This window comes from Haemaphysalis longicornis, unplaced genomic scaffold, assembly GCF_048455015.1.
Source record: "Haemaphysalis longicornis isolate Haplotype H1 unplaced genomic scaffold, Haemaphysalis longicornis Haplotype H1 scaffold_60, whole genome shotgun sequence".
Taxonomy (NCBI): Eukaryota; Metazoa; Arthropoda; class Arachnida; order Ixodida; family Ixodidae; genus Haemaphysalis; species Haemaphysalis longicornis.
In genome coordinates this window covers 473,002-495,878 of record NW_027526408.1, presented here as the reverse complement: position 1 = coordinate 495,878, position 22,877 = coordinate 473,002, and the positions used below count along the sequence as shown (strand labels likewise).

At 49.7% G+C, this 22,877-nt stretch overlaps 1 pseudogene; it reads left to right on the top strand.

Moving 5' to 3' along the window:
• The first annotated feature begins 164 nt into the window (after positions 1 to 164).
• LOC144144088 (uncharacterized) lies at positions 165 to 22,293 on the top strand (annotated as a pseudogene).
• The last annotated feature ends 584 nt before the right edge of the window (positions 22,294 to 22,877 follow it).

The following is a 22,877-nucleotide window of genomic DNA, read 5'->3' as shown; positions in this document are numbered from 1 at the left end:
ACCGCGTGTCCCTGACGAAACGGGGTGTCATTCCGCGGGAAGTCGACGAAATGCTCAGAAGAAATGTTATCGAACCCTCCTCTTGCACATGGGCGTCACCAATCGTCTTAGTGAAAAAGGACGGATCATGGCGCTTTTGGGACGAGTAAAAGCATTTGAACAAAATGGCCGAGAGGGATGTTACCCACTCCATCCAATTGATAACGGTCTCGATTGTCCGCATAGTGCCTTATACTTTTCATCAATTGACCTGCGGTACGAATACTGAAAAAGTGCCTTCAAAGTTGTTCCTGATGTTTGTCATGCCTGGCTTCATCAGACCGTCAACAATTCCCGCCCCCTTCCACAACCGCATTTCAAACTTGAATCCCGCTACCATCTCCCCGAATCCAGCAAAGGCGCCGCCACTGCAAACCGTGACCCTCGACCACACATGGACTACTACATCAAGACAGACATCATCTGCAGCCACGACTACAAAATAACAACCCCTGTCCGCGCCACATTGTGGTCTCGGTAGCTGTGCGAACGCGCAGCCTAATCCGTTTGCCTTGATCATGCAGGTCAGTACCAGAAGTGCTTTTCCTGCTAAGAAATCGAGTAATTATTTTTTAGTCCAGCTGCCGAGCCCACGGTGCTGCGTTGTGATCATTGTCGAGTGTGCGCAGGTCATGCGCTCTTTTAAATGCAGAGCATTTCAGTAACTCACGATGTCACCCGCGTTGACATCCGTAGTCGTAGTCCGCATCACTCCCCCTACACTATATAAAAAAATAATACTTACCGGCGCCAGGTTTCGATCCCATGACTCTGCGGGCGAACGCAAGGTACATGGTGCCCACTGCGCCACAAAGCCGACACAGAACGGAAGGTTACGAACGCGCCTTATATCCTTGACTCATTCAACCTTCGGCCACAGGTGCGCCCTCTCCCCCGCGTCCTCCTCGCTTTCTCTCCGCTCGCAACACCCTCTCTCACCGCGTTCGGTTCGGGCGCACAACAGGTGGGGACATGCACAACACCCTCTCTCGCCGCGTTGGGTTCGCGCTGAGCAACAGCCGGTTCGCGCGCAAGAACAGGTGGGGGCGTTCGCATCGCGCTCTCTCGCCGCGGTCGGTTCGCGCTTAAACCACATATGTCGTTCGTGCGCGCTTCGGTCGCTAACATCTGTGGCGTGATCGTGACGTCAACAACACGCATTCGTGTGGTGGCGCGATTTCGGCGCTATAACACTCTCTCGCGAGGGGCATTGGATTGGATTCGATTGGATTGGCTTGGCTTGGATTGGTTCGGCTTGGCTTGGCTTGGATTGGATTGGTTTGGATTTGGATTGGATTAGATTAAAGTGGATTGTGTTGGATTGTGTTGCGTCATAGCCGCGCCACGTTGCGTCATAGCCGCTCCACGTTGCGTCATAGCCGCGGCAGGGGGTTCACGGCACGTTTCCCGTTTCACCATCGACTTCATCGACAATGTCTACGCTGGAAGACAACAATTACAACCACAGCAACCAATACGTAATACATACGACTTGCAGGCACGCCCCCCGCGGAAATGCTCTGCATTTGATCGTGCCCCTCGCGAGAGGGATGTTTCTTTTTTCTTTTGAGCACTGGCAACAAGTATACTAAAAGTAAACAAGAGAAAAACGACGCTGACCTTACAACGCATGCGTTTTGATTATAGCCACGGCCTGCCTGGACGCTCGCTCGCTCTGCGCTCACTAAAGCAAGCGGTCGCGTCCAGACCGTCCGTGGGCCAGCGTGGCACCGAGAGCCCGCCAACTTCTACTGGATGCGCAATTGCGGGAAGCATGGTCCGTAATGATGTGACACGCGTTGTTTGTTTTTTACTTTTGGCGGGTGATGTCGAAACTAACCCTGGGCCTCCCACTGCTGAAGACTTGCTTACTCAATTGCAAAAGCTGTCTGTCGGACAGAATAAGCTCATTTCCGACATTCAGGATATTAAAAACCAACTAATAACGACGGACGTAACGATAACAGACTTGTGCAAACGCATCACTGACCTGGAAAAACTTTGCACTGCCCTTATATCCATGCGCACAGATCTAATAAGGCCTAAAGACACTCACAATCGTACTGACAGACAATATCTGTAATCTGGAACCTCGTGTAGACGACAGCGAGAACCGCTCGCGACGAAACAATCTCATATTTTATAGAATTCCGGACACTAGTAAAACTGAAACGTTTTCGGACTCGGAAGAAATAATCATTCGTCACTGCTCCGACACACTCAAACTAACAATTCCTCCCTCAGAAATTGAGTGTGCGCACCGCCTTAGCGCTTTTCAGAAGACCGCATTCGACGCATATATGTAAAGTTTCAATTATCTAAGACCAAAGAACTTATCCTTTCTAACGGCCGCAAATTCAAGGGCACAGACTTTGTTCTGCTTTGTTCTGCTAACGCCCAGTCAATATTACTTGGCGTCTGTTACAGGCCCCCGAATAGCTGTCCTGACTTTCCAAATAACTTTAATGGCGTATTAAACGAAGTTACAAAGAAGTATCGCAATGCCCCCGCAGTTTTGTTCACTGATTTAAATTATCCGGGTATTAATTGGCTTAACCAAACCATGCCATCACAGGCCCAAGCCTAAGACGGGGCTTTCCTGGAAGTTTGTTTAAATTTTAACCTTTTACAAATGGTAACTTCACCAACCCGCGTAACACAACAGTGTGAAATTATTTTGAACCTAATACTAACCAGTCATCCTGAAATCATATGGTCTCGATTACTTCTCTCCCGAAATAAGTGACCATAAGGTTATCCATACCGAATTTGCAATTAAACCGTTAATTCCTCAAACCACCCAAAAAACCATTCGGCTGTACGACAAGGGGAATTATAAAGCAATAAATTTGGAGCTTAACGCATTCTTGTCCAGTTTGGAAACTACTTTCTATTCCCGGTCCGTCGAAGAAAACTGGACACTGTTTAAAGGGGTCCTGAAATACCTTCCGCCGATGCATGGATGTACATGTAACCAAATAAGACAATGTATTAGCAATCTCCTCCCGCAAGAATTTTGTTAAAGCGATGAGTATTACCTGAGAAATCGTAAATCAAAAACCGCGCATTATCGTCGCGCCGCGTTTCCTCCTCCTTTCGCTGTTGACGGCGCGTGAGCCTTCTCTCCCATGATGCTGCGCTCTTCAGCGGTGACGTACTGCCGCTATGGCGTTCCTCAGACTGCCGTCTGCTACGGGCAAGTTTTGTTGACACCATGAATCCCGCACTCCGCTCAAGGCTGGAAAAGCGAACGAAAAATCTTGCCGCATTTGTGCGGCGGCCTGGCCTGGCCCTTTCGCGGTGTGCGTTGCTGCAGGGCAGCACGTGACTCGTAATCAGCGGCGAACTCGCAGCCGCTGGGGGGGATCGTGCACTCGGTCCCTCATGAACCGCGCATGTTTTATCCAAAAAGCGCCGTATCAGATGTGGCCGCGCTGGTGCCGGGTCTTATTTTGCGGTGGTGGTAATTCCTGCCGGCGGCATGTGAAAATGACATTTTAAACCGATACAGAACCCGTGCTCAAAACGCTTCAATCATGTGACCAGTTCAGCTTGGGGCGACGCGTGGTGGAGAGCGGCAACGTCGGCAAAACATGCTCCGGCGCGGCTCTGAGCTTTCTGGCGCTGTAGGGAGTGCCATTTCTTTGACAATCTCAAACATCGGTTGCCTTGGCAACAAGGCGCAAACCGCCCCAGAAGTCAGTTACGGTTGCGTGATCCCGGTTCAGCTCAGGGCCCCACCTCGCGACATGTGGGCACTGCAGGCGTTCCACTCACTCCCATTGGGAAGTGTGAGATGCGTTTGGCATTACAGGAGGCGATGGTGTGTGTGTGTTGTGGACGCCTTTGTTTCGCGATGAAATGCGACATTGTGCTTCCCATGGTCTGGATTATCTTTCTCGAGCGACGTACGACTAAACCTCGCATGGGGTATGTGCAGTGTGCGTGGCTAAAAGCCATCTCTGCTTGCGCACCAGAGTTAAGTGACTTGCAGTTCGTCCCCGCAAACCGCGGGCGAGGTGAGTGCCGAATTTACGACGGGCAGGAGGAGGCAACCCATCGTCTCTCAATCGCGGTTCAGACTTGCAACGCATGTTGTGACGTTGTGTTCGTTCGAAACGCATCTCTGGATTGTTTTGAAGTGGAATAAAATGTATCCGTCAAACCGGGACATTCGGCTCAGGGCGTTGTCTGCGATTGCACGAAAGAAGTGCCACGGGGCTTCAACGCTTTCTTTATGGAACGTACTCAGGTAAGAGAATATTCATGTCGTGTTATGGCCGTGTTGCATTCAATACGAACGGTTAAGCGTTTGTTTACACTTGTTTCGTTTGTCGTAAAATGTCCAAGCACTCCGACACTCCGCTGGCAGATCAGCCGGCGAGCCGACGCTGAGCAGACGACTCATCTCTTTGCCGGAAGTGCGTGAAAAATCCGCCCAGTAGCAGGATGTCTAGCTCATGACGAACATCTGGGAATCGATGATGTAGACATGTGAAGATGGCGGCGTCCAAAAACACGAAGGAAAGGGTGAGAAAAAAAAGTGACAAACTTTGCAACAAAAGTGTGAGCTTTCCGCTGCGCGTAAAAGAGTAATACTTGGCCCAGATGACCTTGACGACCCAATCTAACGATTGCGCTACTTCATTTAGTGTGCTCAAAACGCCTTTCAGGGTCCCTTTAAGGACAAGGTCGATGAATTGACTGACAGGTTTATTCCGAAATCCCACTTCCGCGCAAACTGCCAAAAGCCATGATTCTCTAAAACTCTGCAAAGGTTAGAAAACACGAAAAAACGCCTGTTTATATTGGCAAAAAGACTAGACGACCCGCAAAAGGGGCAGAAATACTACGCAGCTGAAAAATCATATTTATGTGCAGTTCAAGACGCAAAGAATTCTTTTTTCAACGTTGACTTACCAAACAGCCTGACTAACAACCATAAAAAATTGTGCATTTTTTGAACCCCCCGCATACAGACCCAATTACTCTTTCCAGTGAATCGGGTCACGTAATCACCGATGATGAATGCGCTAACATCTTCAACCCAGCTTTCTCATCCGTGTTTACCAAAGAAAGTAACGTGTCATTCACAATACCATCCACTGTTATAGAGTGTGCTATGCCACCCGTATCGTTCACTACTAATGGAATTTTGTGCTTAATCGACAAATTAAAACTTTCCTCCTCTTCCGGGATTGACGAAATACACTCCAAGTTTTTTAAGAATACAAAATATATTTGTGCTTTTTTTCTATGCTTGCTCTTCTCACAGTCACTTTTAACAGAACATTTACCAGAGGACTGGATGAACAGGAAGGTCGTTCCAATTTTCAAATCAGGTAACAAATATTCGCCATTAAACTATCGTCCCATATCCCTAACCAGCGTGACCTGTAAAATCATGGAACGCGTCATCTACACGCATGTCATTAACTTTCAAAATTGAAACAGCTTCTTTCATCCAGCACAACATGGGTTCCGCAGAGGTTTCTCTTGTGAAACGCAACTGGCCTTCGTTTGTTCATGATTTGCATACTAACCTAGACTGTATCTCACAAACCGATGCCGTATTCTTAGATTTTTCCTAAGCGTTCGACAAAGTACCCCATTATCGACTGTTAATAAAACTGTCCCAGTTAAATCTTCACCCTAACATATTAAATTGGATCAGAGAATTTCTTACAAACCGCTCCCAGTCTGTTAGTATCAACAACAGTACCTCTAATCCTCTTCCAGTAACGTCCGGAGTACCGCAGGGTTCCGTTCTTGCTCCCCTTTTATTCCTTATATACATAAATGACTTGCCTTCAAACCTAACCTGTAAAACCCGCCTGTTCGCTGATGACTGCGTTATATATGACACTGTCACTGACATTTCAAAACAGTCATCCCTAGAAGCCAACCTAAACTGCCTCCATGAATGGTGCGAGTGCTGGCTCATGGAACTTAACCCCAGTAAATGTAAAGTCGTTTCATTCCACCGCCGCCGCATTCCGCTTGTGTATCAGTACACAGTTAATGCCCTCCCCTTAGAAAATGTTCAGTCATACAAGTATTTGGGCGTCACTCTTTGTAGCGATCTTTCATAGAACATACACGTTACTAACATCATTTTATCTGCAAATAAAACACTGGGTTTCTTTAAACGCCATTTAAGCTTGCTCTACAACACGTAAAATCACAAGCATACAAATCTTTTGTGATGATTAAGGGGACAATCCCCCCTTGGGAATAAAGATGACGAGTCATAGTGGAGCCAGATGACGACAAAAAGCAAGACGAAGAAAGATAACGCAAATTTCCCGCGAAGAGAGCGGACTAATGACGAGGTGACGCGAGGGAGGCACGTGGAGAAATGACCAATGTGGTGGTGACCCGTGCGGCGGACACGGGCACAGCGAATGCAACAGTGCCGCGAAGGCCGGGCAAAGGCTATTTAATCCTGGGGCACAGGCCGGGAGGTGGGGAGAGATCAGAAGAACGCCACAGCAGGAAAGTCAGGTGGCACGAGTCCGAGGAACAAGCCGGGGGTACGAGGCCACGCCATCGACCACAGCCACGTCAGCTTGGGCCGGAGTGGACCGACGTGGCATCGGCTCCCACTTCCGCCTCGTACCACCAACCTGCGCTTTAAGTGGTTGAATATTAAAAACCTCGTAATATTTGCACAGTGTTGAAAAGCAGATGAATTTCGTTGGTTCTTTCATGTATGTTGCCTATTCCTTGCAAACTGACAATTGTATAAAGCCGTGCCTTCACAGTTCAGTCTTACGTCAATGAAGCTATAATTACCATCACACAGTACCAAAGTTATGTTCAATACGTTGCGTACTTCGGTGCGTTAGCATAACTTTGGGTGGTCAAAGTGTAAGTAGCCCAGCAGAAACAGCACCCGTAATGCGGCGCTGTCGTTTGTTATTAGACCGGTCGTCCACTTGTATTCTGAATCCGACTTTTCTATTTAGTGTTTGTTTGAACTGCTTACCCGCGAACCGCTGCATCGTCACTCTTGACGCAGTTGGCAGCATTTTAAACGGAATGTCATCCGAAATATTTGCTTTTGATTACGGTGAAGCCAGCCGTGAGCACAATTTGCAATTTGGGACACTATTCCACACATTGCAATGGGGTAAATGTCAAATGTTCTGACGACAAACTTTTGAGAAATATGCTGTGCTCTTGTAAGTGTGGGCCTTTTTTTACCGTACGTATTTAAGGGATTTCAGAGATTTCACTCCTAGGAGTCGTGAAAAAAGTTTCCTCATAGTTATCTCCTGTATTGCGCCTAAGAAGTCGTGACACGATCAGGAGTCAATACTTGCAGGTATGCCATGTGAATTTATCATTTTGGTAGTTTCTTTTAACTCGGAAATTAAAAGACCTACGTAGATTTGAAATTAATGAGCCATTTTTTCGAGCTACCTCCGAGCTCCTTTGTGGTATCACTGTAGGCTGCGCTATATTGCGCACACGTTTGTAGATTGCGATTTCTCGCTCATATATTGAGAGTAATATTAATTTTTATTATAAATTTCCAAGATGGGGAGGCCGAAAATTTGCAATAATATAATTGTAATTAGGAGTCTTTTGGTTTGGGCGAGTTGGTACATCTGGCGTATTGAAGCGCAGCAAATACGAGGACAGGAACACAGACGACGACACACAGAGCGCTAACTTCCAACTTTAATGACACAAAAAACCCAACAACCACATATATAGTGCTCATTATCAGCCAGTATGCCTCATTTGAACCAACCAGGATGTAGTCAATATCACAACAACACAAATAAAACTGCGGAGAAGTTTAAAATTGTCAAAAGACGATAAAAGTATACAACGCAAATACACCTTTAAAAACTGATAAAAAAGACCGAAAGAACTTTGCAAATGGGAAGTTGCTAAATTCAGGCAAGGGCAACCAGAAGACGCATGCGCGAAAGAGAAACGCTCTGCACAAGAATTCACGGGTTTGAGCTTAAAAATTCTAACTCTTTTGCCCCGAGAGCAACCGACGGCTTCGAAATGCAGTTATCCCCCAAATCAGCGATGGTGTTCGCCTCCAAAATCTCGCGTGTAAGGGGGTGTCGGTGCTTGGCCAAAACAACACACTTTTCAAAGAGGGGAGGGGAACAGCCACACTTTTTGCAGTTTTTGCAGTGCATATCGAGAAAGCCTCCGTTCTTAGAACGAACATTGTAGCTGTGCTCCTTTAAGCGTTCGTTCAGGCACCTCCCGATTGGCCCACGTACACCTTGCCGCAACGTAGCGGTATCTGGTACACGACACGCTCAGTGCACTTAACGAATTTATTCCTGTGCTTTGTCTTGCATGAGGGCTTTGCCGAGCTATTAGGCTTTGTCAACCGGCTGAGCTTACCTAGCTTCTCGAGAGCAGAAAAAACTACTTTTATGTTGGAGCGAGCGACTATCTTCTTGAGATTATGGGACAAGCGATGCAAGTACGGGATCACCGCCACCTTGCTTCTCTCTGTTGGCGTTTGCGCATCATCACGTTGTTTCATGCGAGACTTCCTGAGTATGCACTCAGCCACCGATACCATAACATGAGTTGGGTACCCTGCTTCTGCCAGGCGGACCGTCTGCTTTGCGAAGCTTAGGCCCATTTCGTGCTCGCAAGACTTCTTCAAGGCGTTGGTAAAGCACAGATTCACGATACCTCTTTTAACAAGTTTCGAGTGGGCAGAGGGATAGGGAAGCAACGGCTTATTGGCTCTAGGTTCGTACCTCCAGCAAATATGATTGTCGTGAAAGGAAACACATAGGTCAAGGAAGCGGATTCGATTCTGGACAGGTAGCTCAAATGTAATTTCGAGGGATGCTAGTCTTATCTTCATCATAGCTAAAATTTTGTTGGCATCAGGTTGGAACTCACCAGCGGAGGACTCTAGGCGGAACAGGTAATCATCGACGTATCGAATACGTTTCTGATTTTCGTGCCTGCGAGGGAGTTTGCTATGCTGGTATCCATTGTGGCTAAGTACAAATCACTGTGGATGGGTGCTATGCACGAGCCAATGCAGATCCCGTGTCTTTGTAAGTGGGGCCTGCCTTCCCAAACAATGAAGGTGGACCTAAGGTAAAAATTCAAAATGGGCACGAAATGGGCCTAAGCTTCGCAAAGCAGACGGTCCGCCTGGAAGAAGCAGGGTACCCGACTCATTTTATGGTATCGGTGGCTGAGTGCATACTCAGGACGTCTCGCATGAAAGAACGTGATGATGCGCAAACGGCAACGGAGAGAAGCAAGGTGGCGGTGATCCCGTACATGCATCGCTTGTCCCATAATCTCAAGAAGATAGTCGCTCGCTTCAACATAAAAGCTGTTTTTTCTGCTCCCGAGAAGCTAGGTAAGCTCAGCTGGTTGACGAAGCCTAATAGCTCGGCAAATCCCTCATGCAAGACAAAGCACAGGAATAAATTCGTTAAGTGCACTGAGCGTGTCGTGTACCAGATTCCGCTACGTTGCGGCAAGGTGTACGTGGGCCAATCGGGCAGGTGCCTGAACGAACGCTTAAAGGAGCAAAGCTACAATGTTCGTTCTAAGAACGGAGGCTTTCTCGATATGCACTGCAACAACTGCAAAAAGTGTGGCTGTTCCCCTCCCCTCTTTGAAAAGTGTGTTGTTTTGGCCAAGCACCGACACCCCCTTACACGCGAGATTTTGGAGGCGAACACCATCGCTGATTTGGGGGATAACTGCATTTCGAAGCCGTCGGTTGCTCTCGTGTCAAAAGAGTTAGAATTTTTAAGCTCAAACCCGTGAATTCTTGTGCAGAGCGTTTCTCTTTCGCGCATGCGTCTTATGGTTGCCCTTGCGTGAATTTAGCAACGTCCCATTTGTAAAGTTCTTTCGTTCTTTTTTATCGGTTTTTATCGGTGTACTTGCGTTGTATACTTTTATCGTCTTTTGACAATGTTAAACTTCTCCGCGGTTTTATTTGTGTTGTTGTGATATTGACTACATCCTGGTTGGTTCAAATGAGGCATGTTGGCTGATAATGAGCACTATATATGTGGTGGTTGGCTTTTTTGTGTCATTAAAGTTGGAAGTTAGAGCTCTGTGTGTCGTCGTCTGTGTTCCTGTCCGCTTCTTTGCTGCGCTTCAAGACGCGAGATGATTGGGATGCATGAATTTATTTCGCCATTTTAATAAACTGAGCTTCATGAGCCAAAGAGATACTCAGTAAACTCAACATTACAAAAACATGGGTCTTGCATTTGTTACGTTCACGCACGCAACCACTTAAACCTACTCACAGCATCCCCACCTCTTCGCACGAACGGAATCAAGAATATTATTGAGACCTCATAGAGCTTAGACAATAGTATTGGTGCCGTAAATAAGCGTGCTCGGGTTGTGGCTGTCACATTTCACGCAAGAAAGGATAGGTACACGTGAAATGGCGGCAGGAAAAACTCTCATAGACTTTTGACTATTTGATTTTGCCTTGTTAACCCAGTGTCCCTTTGACTGATATTTTACTTTTCCCTCAGAAGGGACACCATGGGTGAGAGACGAGCCATTTTTGAAGGAACTGCTTATTTTTGACCATTTGGGTGCTTCCATACCATTGGCATTCTCGAACTTACGCACTTTGTTTTTCGCACCAGCCACCACAACTGGCGCAGCTGCCAGCAGTGCAGCCGTTCTCCGAGGCACAACGCAATGCCAGCTGCGTCACTATATGCGCGTCAAAAAGAATAAAAAGCAATGAGTGCCCTACTTCCTGAAATAACATTACAAGGTGTTCATTACCCGCCTCAAATTTCGTTACGTGTAGTTAGAATAAAAGAGCCGTAATATGCTTTTCTGTGGGAAATAAGCTCCCTCAATCGTAAAAGTACTCAATAATCCGCAAAACGCCATGATAAGTTCTGTGCATGCGCTCACAGGCAGGCGCCTCAATTTTGAGGCATGCGCCTCAAATTTGGTTACGTGTAGTTAGAATAAAAAAGCAGTAATATGCTTTTATGTGGGAAATAAGCTCCTTCAATCGTAAAAGTACTCAATAATCCGCAAAACGCCATGATAAGTTCTGTGCATGCGCTCACTATTCTACTATGCTGACATCGGTTTTCCCCACAATATTTGTCTTGAACATACGCCATGTTTTACGTTCAAGCTGTTTAGACTAGCCTTGATGTATATTTTCTGTGTGTGGAAACTTTGGTCCCACAGTTGACCGAAAATGGTTTGATTCTATACAAACGGTAATACGCCTGTTTTGTCAGATATGCATTTGGAGTAAGTTAGTTATTATGTGCACAATTTTCAAAATCAGCTGCTTCTAAATGGGTAATAAAGGGTACCCAAAGACTCGCCGCTGTGCGTCCCGCGTCGGCCATGTCTATGTTCGCACCACGCTTTGTCGCCGTTCCAAGCACATGCGTGTCTAGTTTACTCGGGCTTCTCGTGGGGGGTAGAGGCAGGCTGGGAGCCCTCTTCACGGTGAAATGCCGGTCTTCATTTTTTATTGTCTGCCTTTTTTGCCCTGGTAAGAAATATATGCCGAGAAATCTCGCTAATAGCGAGATCTCTCGGCATAATCCACTTTCACACAGTGGAAGGAATGCATACGTTTTCATCCATGAATGTGAAACACAACATCTCAAATAACTGGCCCCAAAGAAAACCTTTCGTGCCCAAAATTTGTTGTCTCTTCTTGCGCGGAAGCAAAGTATTCCTTGCTTTAAAATTGGCGAATACGCATGTATATATATATATATATATATATATATATATATATATGTATATATATATATATATATATATATATATATATGTAGTAAAAAATGCGTATAGCTTCTAACAAAACAGTTTTTTGGTCGACGTTTCGGTCGGATGCCGACCTTTATCAAGACAACATTTCGTTTTTCTCTGCACGTATTTATAAGCTCGTCGTCCAACGACGCCGAAAAAAAAGAGAGCGAGCGAGCGAGAGAGAGAGAGAGAGAGAGAGAGAGAGAGAGAGGGGGGGAGGGAGGGAGGGAGGGAGGGAGGGAGAGGGGGGAATCCGGAAGAGAAGCAACAAAAAACCCTCTCGGCGAGTTGAGGTAAACGTTAACAAAGAAGAGAAATTGAGAAGGAAAAAAGTAAACAAAAACAAACCAAAACATGCATAGGGGAGAGAAAAGTACACAAATCTTTCAAAACGCTGTCCTCTATCATTCGTCAGCTTGTGTAAAGAGTGACAGGGACCGCCCGCTTCAGAAGGGCGCAGCTCTGCTCAAGAAAGGAAAGCGCAAAGCAGCAACAGAAAGGATCTCACACAATCACTGGGGGCACAGCATTCCAATGCTGTCGGCAAGAAACACCCGGCAAGAAACACTTCGATGCAGACGGTCTATCGCGTCTCCAACTATGGCCGTCACATACCGCTTGCGTAAAGCCATCGGCCAAAGGTTTGCCGCTCGCGCCTATCAGCTCCATTGTGGTCAGTGAATGCTTTGAGCTTGAGAAGCTCCAACAATAAGACCACTATTGTAAAACCATAGTCGACCGACTAGGCAGTAGAACACAGCTACACAACAGTCGCTTCCGCCGCCAGCAAGCGAAATTTTGGGTTGTCGCTGGAGTGTTGCATCGTCACAATTACCACCCTACTGGAGATAAGTGGGTTACCTTTACACCCCACCCACTGCAGCGGCAAATTTCAGAAGGCTTTCATGATGATGCTACCGCTAGCCACCTCAGATATCAGAAAACGTATGACCGCATCCGAGCCCGTTTGTTTTGGCCTGGTATGTCCAGACGCGTACCCAGTACGACGCATCCCGTACATCCTGCCAGCGTCGAAAGCACCCTAAATCACCTCCGGTTGAACAGCTAAAACCTATCTTGTGCCCCGGTGAGCTTTTTGAGGTTGCTGGGATTGATTTGTAGGGGCCGCTATCTCGAACCTCACCGGTTACCGCTGGATTGTGACATGTATGGACCATCTGACACGCTATTCTGAAACACCTCCTCTGCGTACTGGGTGGGCTGAAGATGTCACCGTCTTTTTTTAAATGCGAAGGCATTTCTTAGTCGGGGCTTCTCGTGCGCTGGCCGGCATGCGCCTAGCAATAGCTGTGGCGCGCTTAGCAACCGGAGCAGCTGGTCGCTCGGGCGGGAGTAGCGGAGGGCAAGGGAAGAGGAGGAGCGCGCTCGGCGTGTGAGGGCGCTCGCATCGCGGAGCTCGGGCGGAGTAGCGGAGAGTAAGTGAAGAGGAGGAGCGCGCGCGGGCTTGTGAGGGCGCTCGCATCGCGGAGCTCGGTGGAGAGAGCTCGCGCGCGGGGCGGGCGTGTTGCGCGGGTCTCTCCCTCCTCTCCGCGTACCCTCTCTCCGCTCGCTGCGCTCGGAAAAATATATATAAATGCAGTGGAGCGCGCGCCTCTCTCTGTGACTGCTTGCCGCAGCACACTCATCAGTGCACCCAATGCATTCGCATTTCCGCACGATCCCCTTCGGGGAGGTGGGGGGGAGTTTTTCGCATCGCATTATCTTGCGGCACGGTGCCCCTCGTGTTCTGTTAAGTGACCGTGGGAGAACGTTTCTCGAGAACATCGTTGCAGAAGTCCTGCATGCTTCACGAACTGTTCACAAAATGACCACTGGATATCACCCCCGGACTGATAGACTCACAGACAAATGTAATCGCACGCTTTCTGACATAATTCCAATGTAATTTGCACCTGATCACAGTAATTGGGACCACATACTCCATTTCGTAATATTCGCTTACAATACGGCTACCCACGCACCACCGGTTATTTACCAGTCTTCACATGAGTCACACGACACAGTGCGAAGGTGCGAATGTGCTATCAGATCAATGCAAGATGATTTTAAGGTGTTTAAAAAGGTGCGTACCTTTCCCGCGTGCCGTTTTGCAGCCAACTGCAAGGCCGGGTGCAATACTCTACTGCTGCGCCGTAGCCACTGTAATACCAGCAAAATGAATGATGATGCTGAAATTGCTGTGATGCTGTCCCTTCCTGACGATTGACTTTGATTGTAGGGTTTAATGCGCCGACGCATACGCACGATGGGGCATGCCTTAGTGCAGGGCTCCGGATTAAATTTGTACTAGCTGGGGATCCTTAACGAGAGCCCGAATCTCGAACACACAGGCGTTCTTGCACTTCGCCTCCATCAGAAAAGCGGCCACCGCGGTGCTTTCCCCTCAAGAAACTTGCAGTAATACGGGTATGCGAAACTGGCGAGGTTGATGATCAAGAGTCGGTGGCGGGTGAGATGAAGGAGATATTGCGAGGTCCGCCAACTTTAGCATTCGCTTACGAAGGGTGGCGACGTCGTCGTTCAGCAGGGGTTCAGCAGGCGCTCAGCAAGGGCTATTCGGTGGTATCAGAATATCGGTGGGACACCAACGGGGACGTAGGCAGGTGTGCCGTGGTGACTTCCAGTATCATGGCAGCATGCGCGGCCAATGGCGGCAAGGGCAATCCAAAACCGTCGCGAGGATCATCTGCACATAGGAGGGAAGCCTTTGCAGAAAAAGGTGCTTCAGTAAGCAGGAGCCTGTGACAGGGCCTAGGTCATGGAGCAGCCTTCGCAGATCGAGGAGCTGCAAAGGTCGGCGCCCACCTTGTTGCCGAGCAAAAAGGAGCCGCCAAAAACTCTAGAGTTCCTAAAGGCTCGTGCGGCTCAATATGGCAGCTCTAAACTTGTCCCAAGGGTTCTCCGACGGAGGATTGGTGGGAATGTCCTAAAGCTCAACCGCGATCTCAATAGAGAAGGAGAATTGAATGATTGAAGCGGGTCGCTTGCGCCGTGATGCGGCTCGCTTTAAAAGTTGCCTCGCCTTGGAGAGACCATACGCCAGGGTGCTGCGCAGTGAAACCTGACAACCAGCAAGCGAGGGCGGAAATGCAGTGGGCACCAGCGGAGGCCGCGCGGAATACCACTGCACTCGAGGGTAGGGTCCGTTGTGGCTCCTCGCATCCTCTGAAACATCCTGGCCAGCAATATCGCGACAGCCGAGGAGAGACAAGGCGGGAAACGTGGGAACGCCTTCGCACCGCGAATCGAAACTGGGGTCCCCTTATGTTTTGCGCTGATGACTGCGCCGCACTGGCGGCGAGGGGCCAGCACCCAACGCTGGTAGCTCAGCCCCAGCACTATCGCTCTTCGGGATTGTTTGTCAATGGCAGCAGACAAACCTGCGTGCTGGGGCTCCTCCGCCACATGTTTCGGACGCGCTGAGAAAGCTAGAGCTGGCACAGGCTATACTCGATGTTGGGACTGACGATGACGACTTGCCGGAATTCATTGAGATGATCCATGAATTTATAACGCTATCTGACCACAGAGTCTCAGCCCCAGCCCGGAGGCAGGAAGAGGACGCAAGCTGGAGTGAGAAAAGCGGGAGAGGGCAGTCCAAGTGGAGTAAGAAAAGCTTCATCTTGAACAAAGAAAATGAGAACACGAGTTCGAGCGAGGAAAACGAGAACGTGAGGTCGAAAGGGAAAAGCGAAAGCATAATCTGAAACTCGAGTGAGACAAGCGACAGCATGATACCGAATGAGGAGTCTCAAAGCCGAAATGCTCGCTCAAGGTGTTAGAGCGAAAGCGGCGTGCAGTCGGCATCGACTGAGTGACTTGTTCTTCGTATAGGTGATGTAATAAGACCCCACTAGGGAGGTGAGTGGATTGATTTTTTGCCACTTTTGAGCGTACGTGCGAGAAGGCCCAATTTACCGAGAGGCATGGCCACAAGGATTGCGTACATGTTTTCGGGTGAGGCATCTGACGTAGTGGCCCCTTTGTTGAAAGAGGACACAGAGGATTGCGGGAAGGTGCAGTCGAGCCTTTCGCGTAAACACAGGCTATCTGCAGCGGCGGTGCGGCACAAATTCCGTGATACCGAGAGAGCTAAGGGCGATTTTTAGCCGGAGCTTGTCTATAACCTTACGGGTAATATTGTCATGAAGCCAAAGATGAGGCAGTCGTCTTGAAGGAAAAGCACGTTTATTGGAACGCACTTGTACTCCCCTAACAACTCAAAAGTACACAGGTGGCGAAGCAGCAGTCAACAAAGTGACGTTCGGTGGGCGAGCGTCGGAGAATCGAATACCATGGCGTCAGCTCTGCAGGCTTTTTATCTTTCGGAGCGCGTTGTTCTCGAACCATCGATTCACATCTAGAAGATTGTAGCTCCAAGAAGATTGTTCTAGGCTGTTCACGTTAGATCGGAATGCTCTCCCTATCAGAAGATAACACATGCGGCACAGAAAGAAAGAATAAGACACGCACTTCCCCTGGCACAGAGATAAGACATACCGGCGCCGCCAAGCAGTAAAAGCAAAACATAAATAAACATACCCAATGCGTGGTTCGCGCCATTCCGCCCCCCCCTCTAAGAGTGCATCACCCGATGCTAACACAGGCGCCAGTCCGAAGAAATACAAAATAAAAGTCCGTCATCGTGCGTAGAAAGGTCTTAAGCGAACCACGTGGACGACTTCGGGACACGTGCCTTGTCGTGATGTTCTGGAGTCACCATCGGGGATCACCTCGTAGGTAAGTTGGCCACCACGTTGTAGAATTCGTTAGGGTCAGAAATACCGTCGCAGAAGCTTCTCACTGCGTCCGCGTCTTCGGATGGGAGCCTAAACCCACACACAATCACCAGGGCGGTACTCGGCGTGTCGGCGTCGAAGAATATAGCGTCCGGCATCCACCAGCTGCTTGTGCGTTATACGAACTCGAGAGAGTTGGCGGACCTCCTCCGCACATTGAAGGTATCGGTGGATGTCGGCGGTGAGGTCACCGTCTTCTACGTGCGGAAGCATGACGTCGAGCATCGTAGTCGGCCGTCTTCCATAGACAAGCGCGAACGGTGGCATCTGCGTAGTTTCCCGCGTCGCTGCATTGTACGCAAACGTGACATACGGGAGGACTTCGTCCCAAGTCTTATGTTCAACGTCGACGTGCATGGCCAGCATATCCGCAATTGTCTTGTTCAGACGTTCCGTTAGTCCGTTCGTTTGAGGTTGGTACGCAGGCGTTCTTCGGTGATCTGTGTTGCTGTATCGTAAGACTCCTTGCGTAAGTTCAGCAGTAACGGCAGTTCCGCGGTCCGTGATTAGGGCTTCAGGGGCTGCATGTCGTAGCACAACTTGGTTTATAAAGAACTTGGCTACTTCTTGTGCAGTCCCCCTCAGAAGAGCGGCGTCATGTAGTTTGCGCTACGATAATTCACTGGTTCTCTGATCATGACGTACGGAACGGGCCTAAAACGTCCATTCCAATCTGTTGAAAGGGCCTCGACGGAACGGCGATCGGTTGCAGAAGTTCGGCGGGTCTTGTCGGCGGCCTTTTTCGTCGCTGCCAGTCACTGTAACTCCGAACGTAGTGGGTGACGACGGTTGTAGGTCGGGGCAAGAAGTACATCGCCTTAATTTTTGGAATAGTGGGAGCTGTGCCGAGATTTCTGGAAGACGGGTCGTCGTGGCATGCTTACGAAATTTCGTCACGAAGGTGTGTGGGGATGACAAGTAGATAAATTGTTCTCGTTCCGGCGCTGAAATTGTTCTTCACGGGGACAGAGTTTTTGAGGCTGAATGCTGGTAAGTTCCGCTTGAACGCCCTAGGCACAGCAACGTTGCGTCCTTCGATGTAGTCGATTGTGACGCGAAAGTCGGGGTCGGCACGCTGCTGGGCGGCTAGGTCCCTCTTCGTAATGACTCCGAAGAATGCGCTGTCTTCATCGGAGTCTTGTGGTGGTGGGTCAACGGGGGCACGGGACAGGCAGTCGGCGTCGGAGTGTTTCCTGCCGGATTTGTAGACGATTGTAACGCCGAACTCTTGCCGGCGCAAACTCCACCGCCCAAGAAGGCGAGAGGGGCCTTCAAATTGGCGAGCCAACACAGCGCATGGTGGTCTGTCACAATCTTGAACCGTCTACCATGCACGTATCGGCTAAATTTTGAAATTGCCCGTATGATAGCCAGGCACTGTTTTTCGGGGGCAGAGTAGTTTTTCTCCTCGTAACTATAGACCACGGCTTGCATAGGTGATTAACGTTTCGCAATCGCTTTGGTGTTGGAACAGGACAGCACCCAAACCTATATCGCTGGCGTCCGTTTGCATTTCCATTTCGGCGTTTTCTTCGAAATGAGGGAGCACGGGCGGGTTTCGCAGGCGTTGTTCAAGCTCAGAGAATGCTTTTCCTTGGGCGTTTTCTAAGGCAAAAGGGGTGCTATCTTTTGTCAGGCGCGTGAGTGGCTCTTCAATGCGTGCGAAGCGTGCGACGAAACGCCGGTATTATTCGCACAGTCCGAGAAATCTTCGCACACCCTTGTTGAGTTTCGGCCTTGGGAAGTTCGCTATGGCTGCTGTTTTCGCCAGGTCAGGCAGCACACCCGCGGCGTTGACGACGTGTCCCCAAAACTTGAGTTCCTCGTAAGCGAAGCGGCACTTTTAGAGCTTCAGCTTTAACCCCGACGAGCGAATAGCCTCGAGTACAGACTCCAACCTTGCAAGGTGTTCATCAAAATTCTGGGCGAATACCACAACGTCGTCGAGGTATGCGAGGCAGGTGTGCCACTTCAGGCCAGCTAGCACAGTGTCCATGACTCTTTAAAACGTTGCTGGCGCTGTGCACAGCCCAAACGGCATCACCTTGAACTCGTATAGGAAGTCCAGGGTTATAAATTCAGTCTTCTCTCGGTCTCTCTCGTCCACTTTAATTTGCCAGTAGCCGGTCTTCAGATCAATCGATGAGAAGTACTTCGCGTGGCAGAGGTGGTCGAGGGCGTCTTCGATTCGTGGCAGGGGGTACACGTCCTTTTTGGTGATTTCGTTCAGTCTACGGTAGTCAACGCAGAACCTTAAAGTGCAGTCTTTTTTCTTCACGAGTACGACCGGCGCAGCCCACGGACATTTCGATGGCTGTATTATGTCGTCGCTGAGCATGTCGTCGATTTGAGTCCGGATGGATTCGCGCTCGGGTGACGAGATGCAGTACGGTAACTGTCGGGTAGGTCGGGCTCCATCTTCGGTTATTATCAAGTGCTTCGCTAGAGGCGTCTGACGTAACTTTGAGTTCGACGAAAAACACTCGCTGTAGCGATGCGGCAAAGCCAATAACTTGTTCCTTTCTTCTTGCGGTAGTGCCGGATTCACGTCGAAGGGATGGGGACACTTGAAGGTATCTTCAGGTGCGCGTTCAAAGTCAACGACTGCGATCACGTCACTTGTTTGTTGCGTTTCTTCGAGGAACGTAATTGCAGCGCCCTTGTGTAAATGCTGGTTCTCCTCGGTTAAATTGGTGACCAAAACGTTGAATTTGCGTTGGTTAAACCGCGCAATGCCTCTTGCTACCGACACACCACCGTCGAGAAGCAACATTTGGTAACTCTCCACGATACTGTCGACGCCAGGAGTACCACCTTCATAGTAGATGATCATCAAGCTTGCATGTGGTGGCAGCTGACATGATCATCGGTGATCCTTACAGCAGCACGGTGTTCAGGGTACGGTTCCGGCGCCATAGAGTGATCGGAGGAAAAAGTCATCGACTTCGTTTGCAGATCAATAATTGCGCCGTTGTCCGTCAAAAAGTCCATTCAGAGAATAACGTCGCTAGACCTGTTAAGCAAAATACGAACGCGGCAAGGTACGTCGTGCCGTCTATGGTGACGCGGGGTGTGCACGTTCCACTCTCCATCATGAGGTAGCCTCCTTCTGTGCGTATGTGCGGACCGTGCCATCTGGTCATAACTTTCTTCAGCTTAGACGCAAATGGTCCGCTCATTACTGACTAGTCATCTCCCGTGACTACGAGGGCGACTACATCAAAGCCTCCGATGGACACCTTAAAGTCGAATGCCGCCTTCCTCGAGTTCCCGGTGCGTCGGGGCGTCGCATCTCGGCTTGCGCGTGTTGACGGTCGGGCACTGTGGGTCGTTGTTGTCGTCGTCGTCTCAGCGGCAGTTTCAGTCATGTCGGGTACGCGTCGCGCCGTGTAGCTGTCGTCATGTTCGGAGTCTCGTCAGGGTTAGGTCGGGCGGTCGGTATGAAGGCATGTAGTGAATCACTGTCTTCAGCGCGTCCTTGCGCCGATTGGAGTGTTTCCGGTTTTTCGCCGTAGAGCAACTTCACCTCCAGACGTTGCTGCTTTTAGGTACCCCCGCGTGGGCTGGGGGACCTTCCACGGGCGAAGTCAACATTGCTACAGCAGTTCCGCAATTCGTATGGGTAGGGTGACGGCGAACGGCTGAAACGAGCTGGGCCACGGCTAGTTTCAGACAGATACTCGTCGATCTCACGTCGTCGTTCACCAGGGAGAGGGCGAGGTGCGTCGACAGAGAAAGCACGCAGTCCGAGTCTCTTGTATGGGCAGCGACGGTAGATGTGGTCGGCCTCTCCGCAGTGGTAGCACAGAGGACGAATATCGGGAGTTCACCATACGTCCGTCTTACTCGGCGTCTGGTTTCGGACAACCAGGGGTCGGGCGGGCGACAGTGGGTGGCGGTATGGGGGGCCTCTTGACGACGTGTTGGAGCAGAGCGGTGTCGACGAACAGCCGCAGAGTATGTCATATCTTGTGGCTCATGGGCTACTTCAGATGGCGTAGAAGTTCCCAACGCTTGTTGCACTTCTTCCCTAATCACGTCGATAAGGGTAGTGACTTGTGGCTGTGGCGGCGTGGGGAGAAATTTCGCCAGCTCCTTTCTCACTACTGCGCGGATGGTCTCGCGTAGGCTTTCAGGCGGAATACGCATGCTGTCGACGTAGTTTGCATTACCCGCGCCAACAAGTTCTGGTTACACTGCTTAGCACGCATTTCGAGGGCCTTCTCAATTGTAGTGACTTCGGTAACGATTTCGACGACGGTTTTGGGCGGGTTGCGGGCAAGTCCAGCAAACAGCTTCTCCTTCACACCGGGCATTATTAAGCGTAGCTTCTTTTCTTCCGTCATTTCTGAGTCCGGGCGCCGAACTAGTTGCTTCATCTCCTCAACGAAGATCACGACCCCTTCGTTGGGGTGTTGCATGCCCGTTTTTAACAAAATGGCGACTCGTTTATTCCGCACAACGGTGGCGAACGTTTTGAGGAACTCGCTCTTAAGAAAGTCCAGTCGGTTAGGGAGCTTTCATGGTTTTCAAACCACGTTCGGAACGTATCTTCTAAACAGAAGAAAACAGGCCGGAAAGTTTCTTCATCAACCCACCTTTTTAATAATGCGGACGCGCTCCACTTTCTCCAACCAGTCTTCAGGGTCTTCTCCGGTGGATCCGCGGAACGACGGTGGTTCCCGGAACTGTTGCAGGACGAGGGCAGGAGTACAAGCGCTGGTCATGGTGCCTGCGCTGATCATAGTGGTGGTTGCAGCGGTCGTTCTTTTGGGTCCGTCTGGCAGGAGACCAAACTCCGGTGAGAGACCTTGCAGTCGGCGGCTGGCTCTAGTTGGACTCGCTTGGCGGCTTCCAGATGTTGTTGGGAGCATAAAGGGTGCAACCCCGCACCTCTACCTGATGTCACGGAGCAAAGATGAGGCATTCGTCTTGAAGGAAAAGCAGGTTTATTGGAGCGAACTTGTGCTTCTTTAACAACTCAAAAGTGCACAGGCGGCGAAGCAGCAGTCAACAAAGTGACGTGCGTCGGCGAGCGTCGGGAATCGAATACCCCTGCGTCTGCTCTGTGGGCTTTTTATCTTTTGAAGCGCGTGGTTCTCGAACCGTCGATTTACATCTAGAACATTGTAGGTTCAAAAATATTATTCTAGGCTGTTCACGTTCTATCGGAATGCTGCCCCTATCAGAGTATATAACACAAGCGGCACAGAAAGAAAGAATGGAACACGGGCTTCACTTGGCACAGAGATAACACAGACCGGCGCAGCCGGTCAGTGAAAGCAAAACATAAATAAACAAACCCAATGCATGGTTCGCGGCAATATGCAAGAGTGGCTGAAAAAAGCCCAGGAATTCTTAGAGCACCGCTATGTGGTTGAGTGTGTAGAGCGCATGCAACGGAGGCGGTGAAAGAGAGACGATCACACCACGTAGCCAGGCCGGTTTTTTCGGAACCCGTGGGTTCTTTATCTCCTGATGCCAGGGGCGCGTGAGCCCTCCGGCGGATGAGCGCGCTCGTCGGCCTGCGTCACGCTGCTGCCGCGTGCACTGTGCCGTGCCGCTACAGGGCTCCCCTCCAAGAGAAGAGCTGGTGGGAAAGTCTGATGAACCCGTGGAGTCTCTATCTCCTGATGCCAAGGGCACGTGAGCCCTCCGGCGGGTGAGCGCACTCGTGGGCCTGCGTCACGCTGCTGCCGCTGGCACTGTGGCTTGCCGCTACAAGTTATTCGCTCTAGAAGAGCTTTGCCACCGCTACCGGGAAACGTAATGCACCTGGTTCCAGACCGGACGAAAATAAACACTGTGAACAGTGCAGGTCAACTAGCGGACGAGGTTTTCGCTTGGGCTTTGCGCCAGGGCCAAAGAACGGCCGAAGATATTTCGGCAAGTGGCATGAAAATTCATGGCCCAAAGGCACATATTCCCAGGGAACCTGTGGAGCTAAAGAAATCGTTAACCCGGATAAACACAATGGCCGGGAAAGTGAGATGGGCGCAGACGCAGAGGCACAGCGTCGAAATGCTTTTCAACTGCGGAAACAGTTCGCATTTTATAAATCTGGCGAGGCAGGGCATTTCGACGCAATTTCCAACTGATTGAATGAATTTCGTGTTACTAATTATAGAAGGGAAAGTGAACCATAAGGCATGGTTTTTCTCACCTGAGGGTGGACACCGGAACTACTGCTGGTGTTGCAAAAACGGGAAGCTTTTCTTTTACGTGGTAGATCAG